At 43.0% G+C, this 18,759-nt stretch overlaps 1 long non-coding RNA gene across 2 annotated transcripts; it reads left to right on the plus strand.

The window, feature by feature from the left end:
• The first annotated feature begins 1,128 nt into the window (after positions 1 to 1,128).
• On the plus strand, positions 1,129 to 16,913 carry LOC103231114 (uncharacterized). 2 transcript variants are annotated; one of them, XR_005236853.2, is made up of 4 exons: positions 1,129 to 1,371; positions 4,789 to 4,878; positions 8,215 to 8,303; positions 16,603 to 16,913. It is a non-coding gene; the product is annotated as an uncharacterized lncRNA (long non-coding RNA). The 2 variants fall into 2 exon arrangements; XR_496778.3 differs by lacking the exon at positions 16,603 to 16,913 and having other exon boundaries at positions 8,215 to 12,390.
• Positions 16,914 to 18,759: the final 1,846 nt, after the last annotated feature.

Below are 18,759 nucleotides of genomic sequence, written 5' to 3' on the forward strand. Positions count from 1 at the left end.
TGATCTCCTGCATGCCTGTGTAGAGAGCCCTCAGCGGGGCGGGAGGATGTGAGGAAAGAACACAGTGTTCCGGGCAGAACAAAGCCAGCTGCAAATTTGCTCAGGCCCTTTCATTTCTTCCTTGAAGGGACCAAGTGCAGCCTCTAGCGGCTGCTTCTGGACATGGTCACCAGGGTCAGAACTGTGGAACTTGTGGGACTTGTTCACCTTAAACTGGGCCACAGCTCTGGAGCCCGAGGAGACAGCAGGACTTGGTGACATAGTTCTCTGAAAACCTTCACCAGGCAGGGTTGTGGTCTGTTCCGCAGGCCCGTGCGTGAGTCAAACTGAACCTGCACCCCACACAGCTCAGGTCCAGGGTTCAGGACCAGGCTAATCTCTGCAGTGAGCTCAGCTTGCTAACCCACATGGGCGTGCAGAACTCCCCCTTGCTCCTTCCTGTAGCTGCGCCCTTGGCCCTCCCAACCTCCCCACCAGCTCTGTTCCCCTTCCCACCTCAATTGTCATGGGCTGTCTGCAGCGTTGGCAGGGGTTTGTAGCTGTTAGTGGCTGCTTTCCTTGAAGTTCTTCTTTGCACAGATCCTGAGACTTGATATTTGTTGAATGAACAACATCAATGCAATTCGAATAAGTGGAAAGCGGACCTGAAGTTGAACCGGACCCATTTGCCTTAATCTATTTTCTAGGTTATTTAAAAACTTATCACATCAACTCTTCTTACAAATTTTGGTATTGTGGAATGCTATGTTGGAAATACTAATCAAATAGATCTCTCTTGTTTCATGGAAGACCAGTATAAATTCTCTGTTCCCTAATGAAAACAAAGCCCCCAAACAAAAACACCAAACATTTGAGCTCTCATCGGGTACATCAAACTATTTCAGGGGCTAGGCACGGCATTTCCTCTAACCCAGAGTGAATCCCTTTAGGGCACTCAAAGGACTGTAGCACAGCATTTACTTTTTTCCACATATTCCTTCAAATTTCTGTTTTCTATATTACCAGCTACTATCCACAGAGAGGCATAAATCCCCTGGAGGAGTCGTATGTGACCCCACGTGATTAACTTTGCATCTGTTTTGCAGCTGTTCACTCTGCAGTTTTATTTTGCCTTTTGGAAAACTCAGAGTAGTGCTTCTTAAATGTTAATGTGCATATGCCAAATCACGTGGGCATCTTGTTAAAATGCAGAGTTTTGTGTTGAGGGTCTGGGGAGGGCTGAGATTGTGCAGTTCTAAGGAGATGCCAGGTGGTGCCAATTCTGCTGCACTGGACACCACACTTAGAGTGGCGAGGTCACTAAATAATAGGAGCGAAAGGATTGTGAGAACACCGACATCAGTGAGAAGGAGGCTGGCTGCGGAGACCATGGTAGGAGGAGTTTTCCTTGGTGATTCTGCTCTTCTCTCCTCGCCCTTTCACTTTCCCTTTCCTTGTAAATATCCTTTACTGTGGTCTTTCTTTGATTAAAGAGAAACTGTGTGAGCAGAGCCAAACGCCACATTCATCTATGGGTAGCATCTATGCTTCTTCAGGTCATCTGGGCTGGAAGAAAACAAAAAAGTTCTGCAGCCAGTGATAACTGAAACAAGTGAGACTTCTGTAGCCTGTGTGTGCACACCCAGAAACAGACCCAAAGCCAGCGGTTTCAGTTCCCTCAACTTTATTTTACTAAAGTGACAGAGAGGCAGCAAACATCTGCAAGGAACCAGAAATCCTTCCTTTACGGTGCTGCAATCTAAAACAGTTTCTCAACCGTGGCGCCGCTGATGTCTTGGGCTGTCTCATAGTTTGCTGACGGGGAGGCCAAGTGTCCTGTGCATTGCAGGCTGTTTAACAGCATCCCTGGACTCTACCCACGAGATGCCAGCAGCACTCCCAAGCTGTGACAACCCAAAATACCTCCAGACATGGCCAGTGTCAACTTGAGGGGCAAAATTGCCCCCTGGTTGAGAACCACTGGTGTAGGATGGGATAAGGTATAATTTGTCAGTTCTACAGAAAGTCTACCTTCCCTATAGGGGAAGAAAGTTTTTTCTTCATACTTGTGGTAATTTCCAAATGTTTCTGTAATAAACATGTTTTACTTTTATAGTTAGAAACAACTATTTGGAAAAAAAAAATAAAATGTTTTAAGAAGAGTTTCATCATTCTTATGCTAGAAATATATATATCTATACACACACACACACACACACACACATATATATATATATATATATATATATATATATATTTTTTTTTTTTTGGAGACAGAGGCTCCCTCTATCGCCCAGGCTGGAGTGCAGAGGCACAATCTCGGCTCACTGTAACCTCTGCCTCCTGGGTTCAAACAATTCTCCTCCCTCAGCCTTCTGAGTAGCTGGGATTACAGGCGCCTGCCACTGTGCCCAGCTAAGTTTTGTATTTTTAGTAGAGACGGAGTTTCACCATGTTGTCCAGGCTGGTCTGGAACTCCTGACCTCAGGTGTTCCATCCACCTCAGCCTCCCAAAGCGTTAGGATTACAAGTGTGAGCCACCACGCCTGGCCCTTGGTGAACTGGTTCTCAGTGAGACACCACCAAGTGAAATTTCCAGATAAGTGAAGTTAAGGCATGTGGGTTTGTATTCTACGCCTCTTCTAACTAATTCGTTCTGGCTTCTAGAGAAAGAGATCTGAGGTTGTCTACACGCAGCAGGAAAGAACACTGTCTACCATGGGTGTGGGTGTGGGTGGAGGTGCCATTATGCTTGCTGTGGATTCATCTTTTTAAAAACTGAATTGCCATCTTTCCTTGCACCCCAACATTTGGTTTGCTCTCAATAAGGCAGTAGCTGTGGTCTAATGGAAAGCATGTTGGCCTCAGGGTCTGAAGATTTGAGTTGGAATCTCAGCTATGCCACTTACTATGACCTTGAATGAGTGGGTCATTGACTGTCCCCTCCTGAGCTTGGACTATGAGCTATTCATTCCCAGCTCATAAGGTGTGTGTGAGGGTTAGAGGAGATGACAGATGAAAGCATCTACTTAGTACCCGGCTTATGGGGAGTGCTCAATCATTTATGTGCATTTATACAACCCTTATTTATTTATCATCCAATAAGTAGGTAACACAAATTTTGGGGCAGGGAATATGATCCTGTACTGAATACTGAGAAAATTTCTGAAGGTGAAAATAGGGCCCTATACGGGCTTGTTCAGGAGAAAGGAAGCATCCTTTCCTTTGGGCCAAACATCCTCTCCAAGTGAAGGTATATTTAGAAGCCTTCAAACTGGCTTCCTGCACTAAGGGAAGAAATATTTGCATTTGTAGAGATGACTCATTAGGGAAGCTCTAATAAGTTCTCAAAGTGTGATTCCTTGACCTGCAGCATCAGGATCACGTGAGAACTTGTCAGGAATGAAATGACAAGGCCATTGGCCAGGCGTGGTGGCTCATGCCTGTAATCCCAGCACTTTGGGAGGCTGAGATGGGTGGATTACGAGGTCAGGAGATCGAGACCATCCCGGCTAACACGGTGAAACTCCGTCTCTACTAAAAAATACAAAAAATTAGCCGGGCGAGGTGGCGGGCGCCTGCAGTCCCAGCTACTCGGGAGGCTGAGGCAGGAGAATGGCATAAACCCGGGAGGCGGAGCTTGCAGTGAGCTAAGATCTGGCCACTGCACCCCAGCCTGGGCAACAGAGCAAGACTCCGTCTCAAAAAAAAAAAAAAAAAAAAAAAGAAATGACAAGGCCAGCCCCTAAAACTCAATCGATTTGTAGGTAAAATACTCAGGCCCTCGCTCATAGGCTTGGTTCTTATAAACTTCAGATGCTTTTAATCCATAGCAGAGAAGAAACAGCATATAAGAAGTCAAGTGGAGCTATTAGAAGGTGGACCAATAAAGGCAGAGATAAGATGACAATCGATGGAGAAAATTCAAATACTAAGTCCAGCCTTAAGCTCTTTAAATGTAGGGTAAACAGTAACATACTTCCTCAATAGCCTATGGTCATTACTTAATATTCTAAAGGGAGTATCTGTAGTGCTGGCCTAGAATTATCAAGAAAAACTTAAACCATGTTTTCGTGTTCGGTTTAAAGTGGTAGGATGGTATAGACTTCAGAAAGTTGTTTTTTTTGTTTTTTGTTTTTTTTTTTTTTTTTTTTTTTAAGACAGAGATTTGCTTTTCTTGCTCAGGTTGGAGTGCAATGGCGCAATCTCAGCTCACTGCATCTTCCGCCTCCCGGGTTTAAGTGATTCTCTTGTCTCAGCCTCCCGAGTAGCTGAGATTACAGGTGTGTGCCACCACGCCCAGCTAATTTTTGTATTTTTAGTAGAGATGGGGTTTCACCATGTGGGTCAGGTTGGTCTCAAACTCCTGACCTCAGGTGATCTGCCTGCCTCAGCCTCCCAAAGTGCTGGGATTACAGGCGTGAGCCACTGCGCTTGGCCAGAAGACTTTTTTTAAAATAAAAAATATACTTCAAATAACATTTGAGTACGTTGAGGAGTTAGCTCTACTTATTTGGGAATTTTACTTCCTTCCCCCAAGAAACTGATCAATGAGGCATCACTGTAACTTGTTGGGGTCAAGAACCATTCCCCATGCTTTTACCCACTCCTGTTTGACCACACTGTAAGAACTCAATAAATATGTGTTGCTGATTAAGCTTCCCTCTAGGCATGGGGATAAAAATGGGGTAAACTCAATTGTTTTGCAGTTGTCATGCTGTTGCCACCATGCCCGATTATTGCTTTTATCTTCAAAGCCCAACGTTCCCTGCTGATTTCTGTATTGTTTGCTTCTTTCCTTCTTTGCAGAAAATGAAATCTATGCATGGAGTGCAACCTTGCTGAGAATATTTGTTTCCTTTCTATATTGTCTCTCCATGGCCTGCTCGTTCTCTTCAGGTACTACTCATAATTATAGCTCTTCAAGATTCAGTGAATTTCATCATTCCTTGTTACCAGTTATGAAAATCACTGATTGTTTCAAGGATTGGTTATCTGTCGAGATGACTTATTAGGGAAGCCCTAATGAATTCTCAGAGCAAGGTCCCTGGACCAGCAGCATTAGAATCACCTGGGAGCTTGTCAGAAATGCAAATGTTCAGGCCCCACTCAGACCTGCTGAATTAGAAACACAAGGAATGGTGCCCGGAAATCTTGGTTAACAAGACTGCCAGGTGATTCTGATGCCTGTTCAAGTTTGAGGTTGGCTGTTCTGGAGTACCGTCCTTTATCTCACCCCTTACGGTACCACAGGAAGTGGGTGGGGGTGGGAGAGACAAGTTGTCCTCAGTTCAGAATATTTGGAATATAAACCAAAAGAGATAACTAAGCTTAGTAGAAACAACACAGGCTGAGATAAACCTCGGCTTAAATTCTGGCTCTGCCTACATGTCTTTGAGCATAGCATTAACACACCCTAAATGTCATTAACCATTTTGTGACTCAGTATCCTTAATACTTTGCAGAAGCTAAATGTTAGGTCTCTTGCCCTTACATTGTTTAGGCACTAGAAGTGTTTCCACTTGGAAAAATGTGTCTTCCTATGAAAACCACATTTAGTGCCCAGAACCAAATGTATCTGAAATACTAACTTGGCATTATACTTTAGGTATATTATGAGTTAAAAACACACTTAACAGGCTTTTGTATGCTAGCTTGGGAACTTTATTATCCATTTATTTAATCATTTAGCCATGCCTTTTAAAAAAGCACAATACAATTTCCCTATGGGGAAATATATTCCAAGTTCCAAAAATGTAATTTACGTATAACTTCTGTTCATTGGATGTCTCTATGCATCCGTTGTATCTTTAATGTAATCCAGATAGTCAAACTCAAGGAGCAGGGATTTGGAAGCTCCACACAATTAGTATCTTTCCTCAAAACTAGTAAATAGTCTTTGTAACTAAGTAAAACTCAAAAGTTGTGACTTGTTTTCAGTACTGATTATGCTCAACTGAAAAGGAATAATAAGACATTAGGGCAAACCTGGGCTGACTGAGGCATAGAAGAAAACGGAAACACAGAGTTTGGGCACCTGTTTGGCCATGAAGCCACATCCATTGTCTGCAGGGTAAGTTCTCACTGAGCCTCCTAGCACCTTAGCCACCACATCATAAGGTGACTTCAATGCTGTAATTCAAGGGCAAGAGCTCTAGACTTTTGAAATGAACCACTCATATTTTTTTTTCTAAGAGGAAATGCACAAATTGTGAAAAGAGAGCTCAGCTTTTGTTCTAGATCTGTAAGTTTTCTCCTCTTTAAAATTGGCCTGAGCCAGGCGTGGTCCCAGCTAGTCGGGAGGGACCTGTAGTCCCAGCTAGTCGGGAGGCTGAGGCAGGAGAATGGCTTGAGCCCAGGAGTTTCAGGCTGCAGTGAGCTGTGATCACACAGCTGCACTCCAGCCTGGGTGACAGAGCAAGATGTTGTCTCTAACAACAACAACAACAAAATTGGTCTGTGAAAATTTAAATAAAGACTGCCAATTTGTGTGAAGCAGTGTGGTATAGTAGGTAGCATGTGCCTGAGGGGCAGAGGTCTGAGTAACCCTGGCCTTATTTCTTGCATATAATCTGATTTTCTTTTTTTTTTTTTCTTTTGAGATGGAGTCTCGCTCTGTTGACCAAGCTGGAGTGCAGTAGTGTGACCTCCACCTCCTCGGTTCAAGCCATTCTCCTGCCCCAGGCTCCAGGGTAGCTGGGACTACAGGTGTACGCCACCATGCCCAGCTAACTTTTTTTTTTTTTTTTTTTGAGACGGAGTCTCACTCTGTCCCCCAGGTTGGAGTGCAATGGCATCATCTTGGCTCACTGCAAGCTCTGCCTCCCGGGTTCACGCCATTCTCCTGCCTCAGTCTCCCAAGCAACTGGGACTACAGGTGCCCACCACCACGCCCGGCTAATTTTTTGTATTTTTAGTAGAGACAGGGTTTCACCGTGTTAGCCAGAATGGTCTCGAACTCCTGACCTCAGGTGACCCATTTCCCCCCCACCACCACCACCTCAGCCTCCCAAAGTGCTGGGATTACAGGTGTGAGCTATCGTGCCTGGCATGATCTGATCTTTGACAAGTGATGCAACCTCTTTCAGCCTAAGTTTTCACATCTGTAAAGGGGTAATAATAATACTAATGATACTCAACCTTCCTAATTCTCAGGGCTATTGTTGTAAGGAACAAATAAGAGGATGTATATGAATATCTTAACCAGTCTATGCGGACATGGAATATTGATCTAGGAAAAAAACCTAGAAAGTCATCAAGTGGAGCTTTTTTGACCACAGGGGGCTTTTCTGATAGCAGAATGAACAGGAAGTAACCACAGATGGAATGGACTTGCATAATGAGAGAGATTTTTCCAGCCAACATTTAACCCCTTTTCCTGCTTACAGCCAATGACTCTCAATAGCTGGAGAAGGTGTTCATGTATGTTTCTCACAGGTGGTTTTAGGGGAGTTTCTGCAGAGGGCATTTGTGTGGAACTTTTCAACAGTTAGTGAGAATAAATTAGGGCAGTAGAAATACAGTTGAAGAATCTGAACTTGAAAAACTGTAAACGGCAAAGCCATACAAAAGTGAACCTAGTGAAACAGTAAAGTTATGTTTGTCCTGTCACTCATGACTGCCCTTGCCCGTCCAGAGGTCTGAAGGTTTAGTCTCTGAAGGGATCAAACAGAGAAGCCTCTGGATGGGATGCTTGAGACTTATTTGTGGGTGTGAGCACAATACCAGTGAATGCCATGCCAAAAACAGGGATTGAATGGCTATATGCACACTCAATTCAGAATGGAGGCCGGGTGTGGTGGCTCATGCCTGCAATCCCAGCACTTTGGGAGGGCAGATCACTTGAGGCCAGGAGTTGGAAACCAGCCTGGCCAACATGGCAAAACTCTGTCTCTACTAAAAATACACAAATTAGTTGGGTGTGGTGGGACGTGCCTGTAATTCCAGCTACTTGGGAGGCTGAGACATGAAAATCATTTGAGCCCGGGAGGTGGAGGTTGCATTGAGCTGAGATTTCACCACTGCACTCCATTTTGGGTGACAGAGGGAGACTTTGTCTTTTAAAAAAAAAAAAAATCCAGAATGAAGGGACTCATTGTCTTGTTCCTCCAACAAGAACGTTGGTACCAAGGACATTACCTCTAGGCAGGAGGATAGAAGGCTTCTCTTTAAGAAATTGACAAGATCAAGAAAAAAATGCCTGAATATACTGACATCAGTGTTTTACCCCAACAGGTACCATCTATACAATCCTAGAATGAAGTTCAAAGTCAACAAAGCTCATCATGTGCTCAGAGTTTCAAATCAGGTTTTCTTCTCTACTGGTTAGTATAAGTAGATGGCCAAGAAGTACTAGCTATCTGAGAAAGTCTCTAACATGATAGGTTGGAATGAAACAAGCAAAAAACCCACAACAGCTTAGAGAATATACAGGCAAGACAGGGAGAAAATGAAGTAATAGAAAATAACCTATTATTAAAAACCTCAGAAGGAAAGGAAAAGATACTCCATCTATGGAAAAAAAATCAAGATGCTGTCTATAAAAAGAAATATTTGGAGGACAAAAATGTGCTTCTGGAAATTAAAAACATGATACTAGAAACTAGAAACTCAGTAGAAGAAAAGGAAATCACCTGGAAAGTAGAATAAAAAATATAGAAATGGAAACTAAGCTAAAAGCGCAAGAAAGTTAAAGGATCAGGAGATCTAATATCTGAATAATGTGAGTTTCCAGAGTGAAAAGAACAGAGAACACAAAGAGGAGGAAATCATCAAAGAAATAGTTCAAGAAAATTTCTCTGCATTAAAAGACATGAGTTGTCAGATTGGAAGGGTCTGTTGAATTTACAACAGAATGAGTAAAGACAGATTTACAACAATGCCCATGTTGTGAAGTTTCAGAACACTGGGAACAAATAAGTTTCTACAACCTTCCAAAGGAAAAAAAAAATATCATTTTTTTGTATTTATCATACAAAGGATTGGTAACAAAAGTGGCTTTGAACTTTTGAGTCACAACCTTGAAGACAAGAAAATAAGAGCAGTGCCTTCAAAATTCTGAAGGAAAATTATTTCCTTTCTAGATTTCTATACATAAACTATCACTTCGATTTGAGAGGTGGAAAACTACATTTTCAGATGTGTAAAATCTGTAAAACTGGGTCTTATGCAACCTTTCTTAAGAGGAATTAGGAGATCCAGTTAGAAGAGAGTCCCCTGGAGGATGAGGAGATCCCAGAATGAGAGCTGTGCCAGTGATGCAGATTAGAGGAGTTGACTAGAGAGACAGACTGAGTGCTGTCATCAACAATTCCTCTGCTGACATTTACTTTTTTTTCAACTTTAGGAAAGCATGCCTGGGTTTCATACCAGCTTCTAATCTTGTCTTGACCACATATTGATGAAATTCCTACATCACTGCTGCTTAGACCTTCTAAGGTCATTTATTTCACCCCACAGATTTTTTTCTGTTTTCATTGACTCCTGAAGGCTAGTTGGCAAGGACTGAGGTCAGGTTACGGCAGGTTTAGAAGAAGAAAATACTCAATTCAGAGTATAGTCCATCCATTCAGAATGCTAGACATCCTTTGCCTGGCCCACAGGACAGTCCTGTCTGATGGCCCAGTTGTAGCAAGCCCTATGTTACTGAGGACTCACTGGTATGCCTGACCCTACGACTTCACTGGAAGGGGCTCTCATAAACATTCAGGGCAGCTGGAGACAAAGTGTGACCTGGAGACATCTTCAGCTTTTCTTTTCTTGGAAGCCTTCATCTAAAAGTTGTGATATTATCTGCGTTTTGTTGTTGTTGTTGTTTGTTTGTTTGTTTAGACGGAGTCTCTGTCGCCCAGGCTGGAGTGCAGTGGAGGGATCTCGGCTCACTGCAACCTCCACCTCATGGGTTCACGGCTTTCTCCTACCTCAGCCTCCCGAGTAGCTGGGATTACAGGCGCCCGCCACCATGCCCGGCTATTTTTTTTTTTTTCGTATTTTTAGTAGAGATGGGGTTTCAACGTGTTAGCCGGGGTGGTCTCCATCTCCTGACCTCCTCATCCGCCCACCTGGGTCTTCCAAATTGATGCCACTGCGCCCGGCCGATATTATCTGTTCTGTACAGGGCTAGGGTTGTACTGACTACTGAGTTTTTCAAAATGAAACAATTATTTCTTAGGGGTACATACATTTGTGCTACAACTTAAAATGCAAAGGAATGTGTAGCATTAAAGTCAGAACAGTGGTTAATTCCCTGGGGAGTGAGGGAGAACAGAGTGCAATTCGGGAAGGGCAGGGAGTATACTTTAAAATGACTTGTAATGTATTAATATTTTTCAACCTAGGTGGTGGGTACATCGTTGTGTAATTCTTACTATTTTGAAAGTGTAGGTTGGGCCTAGTGGCTCACGCCTGTAATGCCAGCATTTTGGGAGGCCGGGGAGGGCAGATCGCTAGATCGCTTGAGCTCAGGTGTTTGAGACCAGCCTGAGCAACATGGTGAAATCCCATCTCTACAAAAAAATGCAAAAATTAGCTGGGTGTGGTGGCATGTGCCTGTAGTCCCAGCTACTTGGGAGGCTGAGGTGGGAGGGTCACTTGAGCCCAGAAAGTTGAGGCTGCAAGTGAGCCAAGGTTACACCACTGCACTGCAGCCTGGGCAACTAAATGAGACACTGTCTCAAATAAAAGTGTACACATACATTTTATACATTCTTCTCTATTATCTATATTGTAACACAATTTTTAAAAATTATTTTTAATTTTTATGGATACATAATAGTTGCATGTATTTATGGGGATACATGTGATACTTTGATACAATCATGTAATGTGTAATGATCAAATCAGGGTAATTGGAATATCCATCACTTCAAACATTTATCATTTCTTTGTGTTAGGAACATTCCAATTCTACTCTTTCATTGATTTTGAAATGTGAAATAATTATTGTTAACTATTGTTTCCCTATTGTTATGTCAAATACTAGATCTCATTTTTTTTACCTAACTGTATTTTTTACCCATTGACCAACTCCTCTTTGTCCCTGACCCCACTACCCTTCCCAGCCTCTGGTAACCATCCTTCTACTCTCTATCTCCAAGAGTTCGATTTTTTTTCTGCTCCCCCATATGAGTGATGACATGTGGTATTTGTCTTTTTGTGCCTGGCTTATCTCACTTAACATAATGTCCTCCAGTCCCATCCATGTTGTTGCAAATGACAGGATCTCATTCTTTTTTCATGGCCAAATAATATTCCATTGTGTATATGTATCACATTTTAAAATCCATTCATTTGTTGGTGAACATTTAGGTTGATTCTCTGCCTTGGCTGTGAATAGTGCTGCCATAAACATGAGTGCAGATAAGAGTGCATAAGAGAGTGGATATCTCTTCAATATACTGATTTCCTTTCTTTTGGGTATGTATCCAACAGTGGGATTGCTGGATCATATGGTAATTCTATTTTTAGATTTTTTGTGAACCTTCATGCTGCTCTCCACCTTGTCTGTACTAATTTGTATTCTTACCACCAGTGTATGAGGGTTCCCCTTTCTCCACATCCTTGCCAACTTTCGTTACTGTCTGCCTTTTGGATAAGAGCTATATTAACTGGGGCGAGATGATATCTCATTGTAGTTTTGATATGCATTTCTGTTATGAGTAATGAGACTAAGGATTTTTTCATAAAATTGTTGGTCATTTATATGTCTTTTTTTTTGAGACAGAGTCTTGCTCTGTTGCCCAGGCTGGAGTGCAGTGGCACGATCTCGGCTCACTGCAACCTCCGCCTCCCAGGTTCAGGCAATTCTCCTGCCTCGGCCTCCCAAGTAGCTGGGATTACAGGCACGTGCCACCACACCCAGCTAATTTTTGTATTTTTAGTAGAGATGGGGATTTTGCCATATTGGCCAGGCTGGTCTTGAGCCCCTGACCTCAAGCAATCTGCCCACTCCGACCTGCTAAAGTGCTGGGATTACAGGCATGAGCCACTGTGCCTGGCCTCATTTTATATGTCTTCTTTTGCGAGATATCTATTCAGATCTTTTGCCCATTTTTAAATTGGATTTTTCTTTTTTTGCTGTAGAGTTGTTTGAGCTCCTTATATATTGTGGTTATTAATCCCTTGTCAGATGGGCAGTTTGCAGATATTTTCTCCCCTCTGTGAGTTGTCTCTTCACTTTGTTGATTGTTTCTTTTGCTGTGCAGAAACGTTTTAGCTTGAGATGTTCCCAGTTGTCTACTTTTGCTTTGGTCACCTGTGCTTTTAAGGTCCTACTCAGGAAACATTCGCCCAGGGCAATGTCCTGGAACATTTCCTCAGTGTTTTCTTTTAGTAGTTTTATAGTTGTATGGCTTCAGGTCTTAGATGTAAGTCTTTAATCCATTTTGATTTGATTTTTTTTTTTTTTTTTTTTTTTTTTTTTTTTTGAGACTGAGTTTCACTCATTGCCCAGGCTGGAATGCAATGGCATGATCTCGGCTCACCGCAACCTCTGCCTCCTGGGTTCAAGCGATTCTCCTGTCTCAGCCTCCCACGTAGCTAGGATTACAGGCATGTGCCACCATGCCAGGCTAGTTTTGTAGTTTTAGTAGAGACAGGCTTTCTCCATATTGGTCAGGCTGGTCTCGAACTCCCAACCTCAAGTGATCCTCCCGCCTCGGCCTCCCAAAGTGCTGGGATTCCGGTGGGAGCCACCGCAATCAACTGATTTGATTTTTATATACGGTGAGAGATAGGGGTCTAGTTTCATTCTTCTGCATATGGATATCTAGTCATAGTAGAGTTTTGAAATACAAATGGACCCAAAGTTATGCAGCAGATGGGGGGATTCCTAGAGTGGATGCTTGAGTTATGTTGAGCCCCAAACCCCAAGGCTTAAGATAGAATTATTCTGGTTCTGATAGGGGCGAGGAAACTCCCAATTCCTCAGTATTAAATTCTCCTAGGAAGCTGTTTTCTGACTTGCAGTGGCCTGTTCTGCAAGGACCGAGTCACGGGAAACATCAAGAAAGATGTGGTTAGTTCTTTTCCAACTGCTGGACTGCTGGAATATTCTCTGCCTTGATTCAGATGTTACTGGAGTGGGAGGGAAGCCCCTAATTATAGTCAGTTACTGACTCATATCCATACTTTGCTCATGGTTATTTCTTCAGAGAAGAATATATGTGGTATTTTTGCCTACTGAGTGCGCATGTGTGTGTTGTTCATCATCTCTCCACAACGTCTTTACATGACCTTTAGCTGTAGGGTTGGGCCTTCCTAGGAGCTCTTAAGTCAGCCCCAGCTGTGCACACTGCTGCTGGATTGCTTTCATAGGCACACCCAGAATGTGGGTGTGGCTTTGAAATATACAGCTCTCTGGGGTGTCATTTCACACTACCTGCTGTGGTCAGTAGTAACTGAACAGGATCTGGAACCACACCTGCTCCTAGGAACTAGTCAGGACTCCCTAGGTTATAAGAAGCAGAAGCCCAATGCACAGATTTAAATGCAGAAAAGACATACCGGCATGCTTAACTGCACACGCGTTGAAGGAGATTCAGGTACAGCTGGATCCAGGCCCCCACAGGATCACTGGAAGCTATTTCTATCTGCTTTCTTCTGTATTGGCTTCTTTTCAGGTGCACTCTCCCCCATCTGGTGACCTGGGGCAGTTACAGTCTTGTATTAACATTTTACTTGCTTATTAACTCCAGTAGTTTTTATATACTGAGTTCTTTTTGAATTCTCTGTCTCTCAATAATTCTTATGGAGACTTTTAATGGTCCAGTTAGGGCTATGTAACCATCTCTGAAGCAATCGCATTGGCTAGGGCGATAGAGTGGTCTCACCAAGAGGACACACATGCTCACCCCATTTCTGAGGGAGGGGCTTAGATCCACATGACACGGATTGAGAAAAGAAAGGTAGTTTTTGTTATAACAACTATTTGTACATACAAACTTCTCTGGAGTGAATTTTAGTTAACTAATTTTTGAATACAGTGATGTTTGAAATGATAGATTATAAATCTAGTTTGTGAACATCGTCTTCCTCCCTAGCCATATTTTATGAATTTCCACACTTAATGAAAACATGCTTTAAAAACATAGAAGTTTTCAATTCAAATGAGTAAGAAAGTTTCTGTGCCGGGCGTGGTGGCTCATGCCTATAATCCCAGAACTTTGGGAGGCTGAGGTGGGCAGATCACTTGAGGTCAGGAGTTTGCGACCAGCATAGACAACATGGTGAAACCTTGTCTCTACTAAAAATACAAAAATTAGCTGGGCATGGTGGTGGGAGCCTGTAATTCCAGCTACCTGGAAGACTGAGGCAGAAGAATCACTTGAACCTGGGAGGCAGAGGTTGCACTTACCCGAGATCCTGCCACTACACTCCAGCCTGGGCGACAGAGCAAGACTCTGTCTCAAAAAAAAAAATAAAATAAAAAATATATATATATACACACACACACACACATATATGTATTAATAAAGTAATTGGGCAGCAACAGAGCTCTTTTTTTTTTTTGAGACAGAGTCTCTCCCTGTCACCCAGGCTGGAGTGCAGGGGCGCGATCTCGGCTCACTGCAAGCTCTGCCTCCCAGGTTCACGCCATTCTCCTGCCTCAGCCTCCCCAGTAACTGGGACTACAGGTGCCCGCCACCATGCCTGGCTAATTTTTTATTTGTATTTTTAGTAGAGGCAGGGTTTCCCTGTGTTAGTCAGGATGGTCTCGATCTCCTGACCTCGTGATCTGCCTGCCTCGGCCTCCCAAAGTGCTGGAATTACAGGCGTGAGCCACCGCGCCCGGCCGCAGCAGAGCTCTTATGTCTTTCTATTGAATGGAAGAAAAACTCAACAGAAGAAATCTACTGCTTCTGACAGATCTTAGGGTATAATTTATTCAGACTTAGGTCCTTGAGTTCAATTTGATTCATTGAAAGCTCAGGACACATTTTGCTTTGGTTTAAAGGCTTGCCCATTTAGTTTTCTTACTGAAGGGGTTTCTAACCCAGTACCTGGAAAAAGAAAGTGTTTCTAGATTGAAGGAGTTTGCTGCAAATGTTCTCTCTTATTAAAGAAATATTCACATTTCTGACCTCATATTTCCCCTTCTCTGAGGGGACTTGTATTCTCTTTCATTGCGCAGGGGTAAGATGCATTTTGGAGATGCATTGCTTGATTTTAACTTCTAGCTCTGTTTCTCTGACTGTGACTTCGTCAGAAAGCTAGTCACTCAGTGCCTTTCTATGCTTCCATTCCCTCATCTGTAAAAACCTACATAAGATAACCTACTTAGGATGGTGCCTGGCACATAGTAAGCTCTTTATGGGTGTTGGCTGCCATTATTGTTATTTCATGAGCTCTCAAAGCACACAACCACAGGCCTGTTTTACTTCTGGTTGAGATGAAGCTTGGAGGGCAGAGGGCAGACGCCTGAAGCTAAGCAGCTTATTAAAAGTAGAATAGAAATAGATGAGAGGAAACCAAAGTGCTTTTCTCTTTAGATACTTATCAAAGCATGCTTCGCTGCAGACTGTGGGCTTGGGTATGGCCAGAGATCAAAGGCCCTCTTATGTGCAGTGACATTTCTGAGCACAGGGCTGAGTTATAAAACCCTTGAATGGAAGGTTTTGGCACTTGGAACACGGCTTGGGCTAGAAGGGCAGGGTTTTTATAGAGGCGATTCATGGAACTGCTTATGCTGGTGAAGAACCCAGACTGTTATGACTCACTTGTCTCTTTATTGCTTTGGACCAAGAACTGTTGTTTCCTTTTAAGTCCCTCTGTAGGAGCTGAGCTACAGACTAGGGCCAAGATAACTCTTTCAGGAAGACAGAGTGACTTCAGTGAGTGTGAACAGGAATACTGCCTTGTTGGGCTCTGGGTCAAGTATCCTGGACAAGCAGAATAAGGATTTTATTTTACCAGGGTAGAATTGCTTTTGGAAACTGGCAGCATCCTTAAAATCTTAAACTTCAGATAAGCTTTCCTTTTGTCTGTCTGCCATTTTCATTCTCTGAAAGCCCAAGCTAAAATTGATGGTGTGACAAATAGAGGACAGAAGAATGACTTTGGAAAGTAGAAATTAATGTGTCTGGGCTGCTACATATAGAAGTAGGGATAGCAAAAGGGGTCATTTGGAGTCCAGTTTTCCTGAGGTCCTGCTGGGTCTCCTGGGAAAAACTGAAAGGGACTTTTGGCCTGATGGTGAGGCCTCGTGCGGTAGGCAGACTTCTAAGATATATCCCAGTGCTCTCCAACTCCTGGTCCTTACCTCTTCAGGTAAGCTCCTCCCCTTGTGTTCAGGCCAGACCTATTGATCTTTGGATACCTTTGTGAGTTTGGAACTTATCGTGAAGTAGCAGATCATCCAGATTTCAAGGATACGGTGGTTCTTGGTCCCTGAGGGATCCTAGGTAATGTTATGGTCTCCAATACAGTGCCTGGCAGTTATTCCAAGACATTTGAGAAAGGATGCTAAAGCCAAGAGCACCAGGATTTCTTTGGGACTCCTAATTGAAGCTGAAGTCACTGGTTGGGAGAAAATCTCCTCCTTGGTGAACAGGAGCAGGAAGTATGAAGTGTGGGGAAAGACAGAGGCAAATCCAAGTCTTTATTTATTTATAATTCTGGTTTCAGAATGGGGTTACCACATGGTCAGGAGGAAGAGACTCACAAAGAAAGATGAAGGTTGCAGAGAGGTGCTGTGGAAATAGCACATGCTGAAGGAGTCTTGTAAACAGCCCAGAGGCGATGACATACCAGTGTCAGCAGAGGAGGAGAACCATGCTTCAGTATAACAAAAACTTCAGTGAATCATGCTCGATGTGGAAAAGTTGAATAGACGTGGCTAAGGATAAAAGAAAAAAAATACACATAATCTCACTACCCAGAGAGAAGCAATGTTGATATATTTCTCTTCTTCAATGAATACTTATATATTGTTGATATTTTACTGTCTGTGCAATTTTGCTTTAATTAAACATTTAAATTATGAAATAATTCAAATATACCAAAACAATATGTCACCAAGTGTGGCAGTTTGGACTAAGATGGGTGGCAATAGAATGAGTTCTCCTTCATTCCAGGCAATAACTTTGGCTTAGACGAGAAAGACATTTATTTTTCTCTCACCTAAACTATGTCTGTAGATGGTCAGCCCAGGGCTGGTTTGGCAGTTCTGCATCATCATCACTGGGGATATAACTTCCAACTCTCTGGTGTGCCATTCCTGGGATGCCTTTGTGTTTGCGCGATGGTTGTTGGAACTCCAGAAATCTCACCCACATCCTACCCCACAGGAAATCCTCTTTCTCTCTAAAGAAACTCCCAAGAACGTTTATGCCACACTTTCATTCATATCTTGTTGGCTAAAATGTAGTAACATGGCCACATCTAATTGCATGATAGGTGGGAAATGAAATTTTAATTCAAGATGATGTGACCAACTAAAAAATTATTTGCCAGGCCATGGAACCATCAACCAGATTTAACATATGATATCACTTCGCTAATTTGGATCTCTTCAAAAAATTTTTTAATTAAGAAATGAAGAGTTAGGCCAGATATGGTGGCTCATGCCTGTAATCCCAGAACTTTGGGAGGCTGAGAGGGGAAAATCGCTTGAGCCCAGGAGTTTGCTACCAGCCTGGGCAACATAACAAAACCCCGTCTCTACTAAAAATGCAAGAAATTAGCCAGGTGTGGTGGCACGTGTCTGTAATCCCAACTACTTGGGAAGCTGAGATGGGAGGATCTCTTGAGCCCAGAGAGTTTGAGGTTTCAGTGAGCTGTGATAGCGCCACTGTACTCTAGCCTGGGTGACAGTAAAACCCTATCTCAAAATTAAAAAAAAGAAATGAAGAGTTAAAGATATAGATAGACTCTACTTTCACCAAGGATATAGAAAGCTAAAAAAGTATTACTCCCACATAATAAGAAAAAGCCAGATAAACTACAACATTATAACTTTTCTTAAACCTATCTGAGAATTGAGTTTGGAGGGTGACTAAGCACCTGAAATTCAAGCAAAGACCGGCCCCTCTGAGAAGAGAGAAGATCCACACATTGGCTCCCCTTTGGGCAGAGCATGGGTGGTAGAAACATCGGGTGCCATATTAGTAGGTAAGAAGAAGTCAAGTAAAATTTTTAATGATTTGGTAAAAGCTGAGTATGGGCTACGATGACAGTATAGAAATCTTGGGATCCCAGACACCAGGGAAGTTCACAGTTATTGGTAATTTCTTCTCCATGGACTTCTGTTGAGTGCTCACAAGAAAGATTGAGTCAAGGAGGGAGAACAGAAAGTTTTCTAGTTGGTTAAGAACAGAAGGATGGAGGAAATTGGTCCCTGCCACAGGAGACTTCTCCCCTATGGAACCAAAGCCATGAGCTATTGAAGGAGAAGCAGCCAACTGAGAGGTAGCACCACAGTGAGGACACAGGGAGCTGGGGGAAGGGTCAAAGACAACATTCTTTCTATGCCAGGGAAAGGGGTAGGAAAACATTCTGAGTATGAATGCTATACCAATACAACCAGCAGCCTCCTACTGGTGGGGAAAGCGCAGGAAGCTATGTTTTGCACAAGACCTAAAGCAAAAAGCAGAATTTGGCTTACAGTGGGGAAGAAAGGCAGGATCAGTAAGAAAGTCACACCTCTGAGACCCAGGCACAAACAGCTCACCAGTTTAACAGAAAATCCTCTTCCTTCCAACAGAGAATTTCCCCTGCTGTCCCTCCCCCTGCCCCACAAAATCAGGCAAGCAAGCACTGAGTTACAAGCAACACAGCTTACTA

The sequence above is a fragment of the Chlorocebus sabaeus genome, chromosome 29, assembly GCF_047675955.1.
Source record: "Chlorocebus sabaeus isolate Y175 chromosome 29, mChlSab1.0.hap1, whole genome shotgun sequence".
NCBI classification, from domain to species: Eukaryota; Metazoa; Chordata; class Mammalia; order Primates; family Cercopithecidae; genus Chlorocebus; species Chlorocebus sabaeus.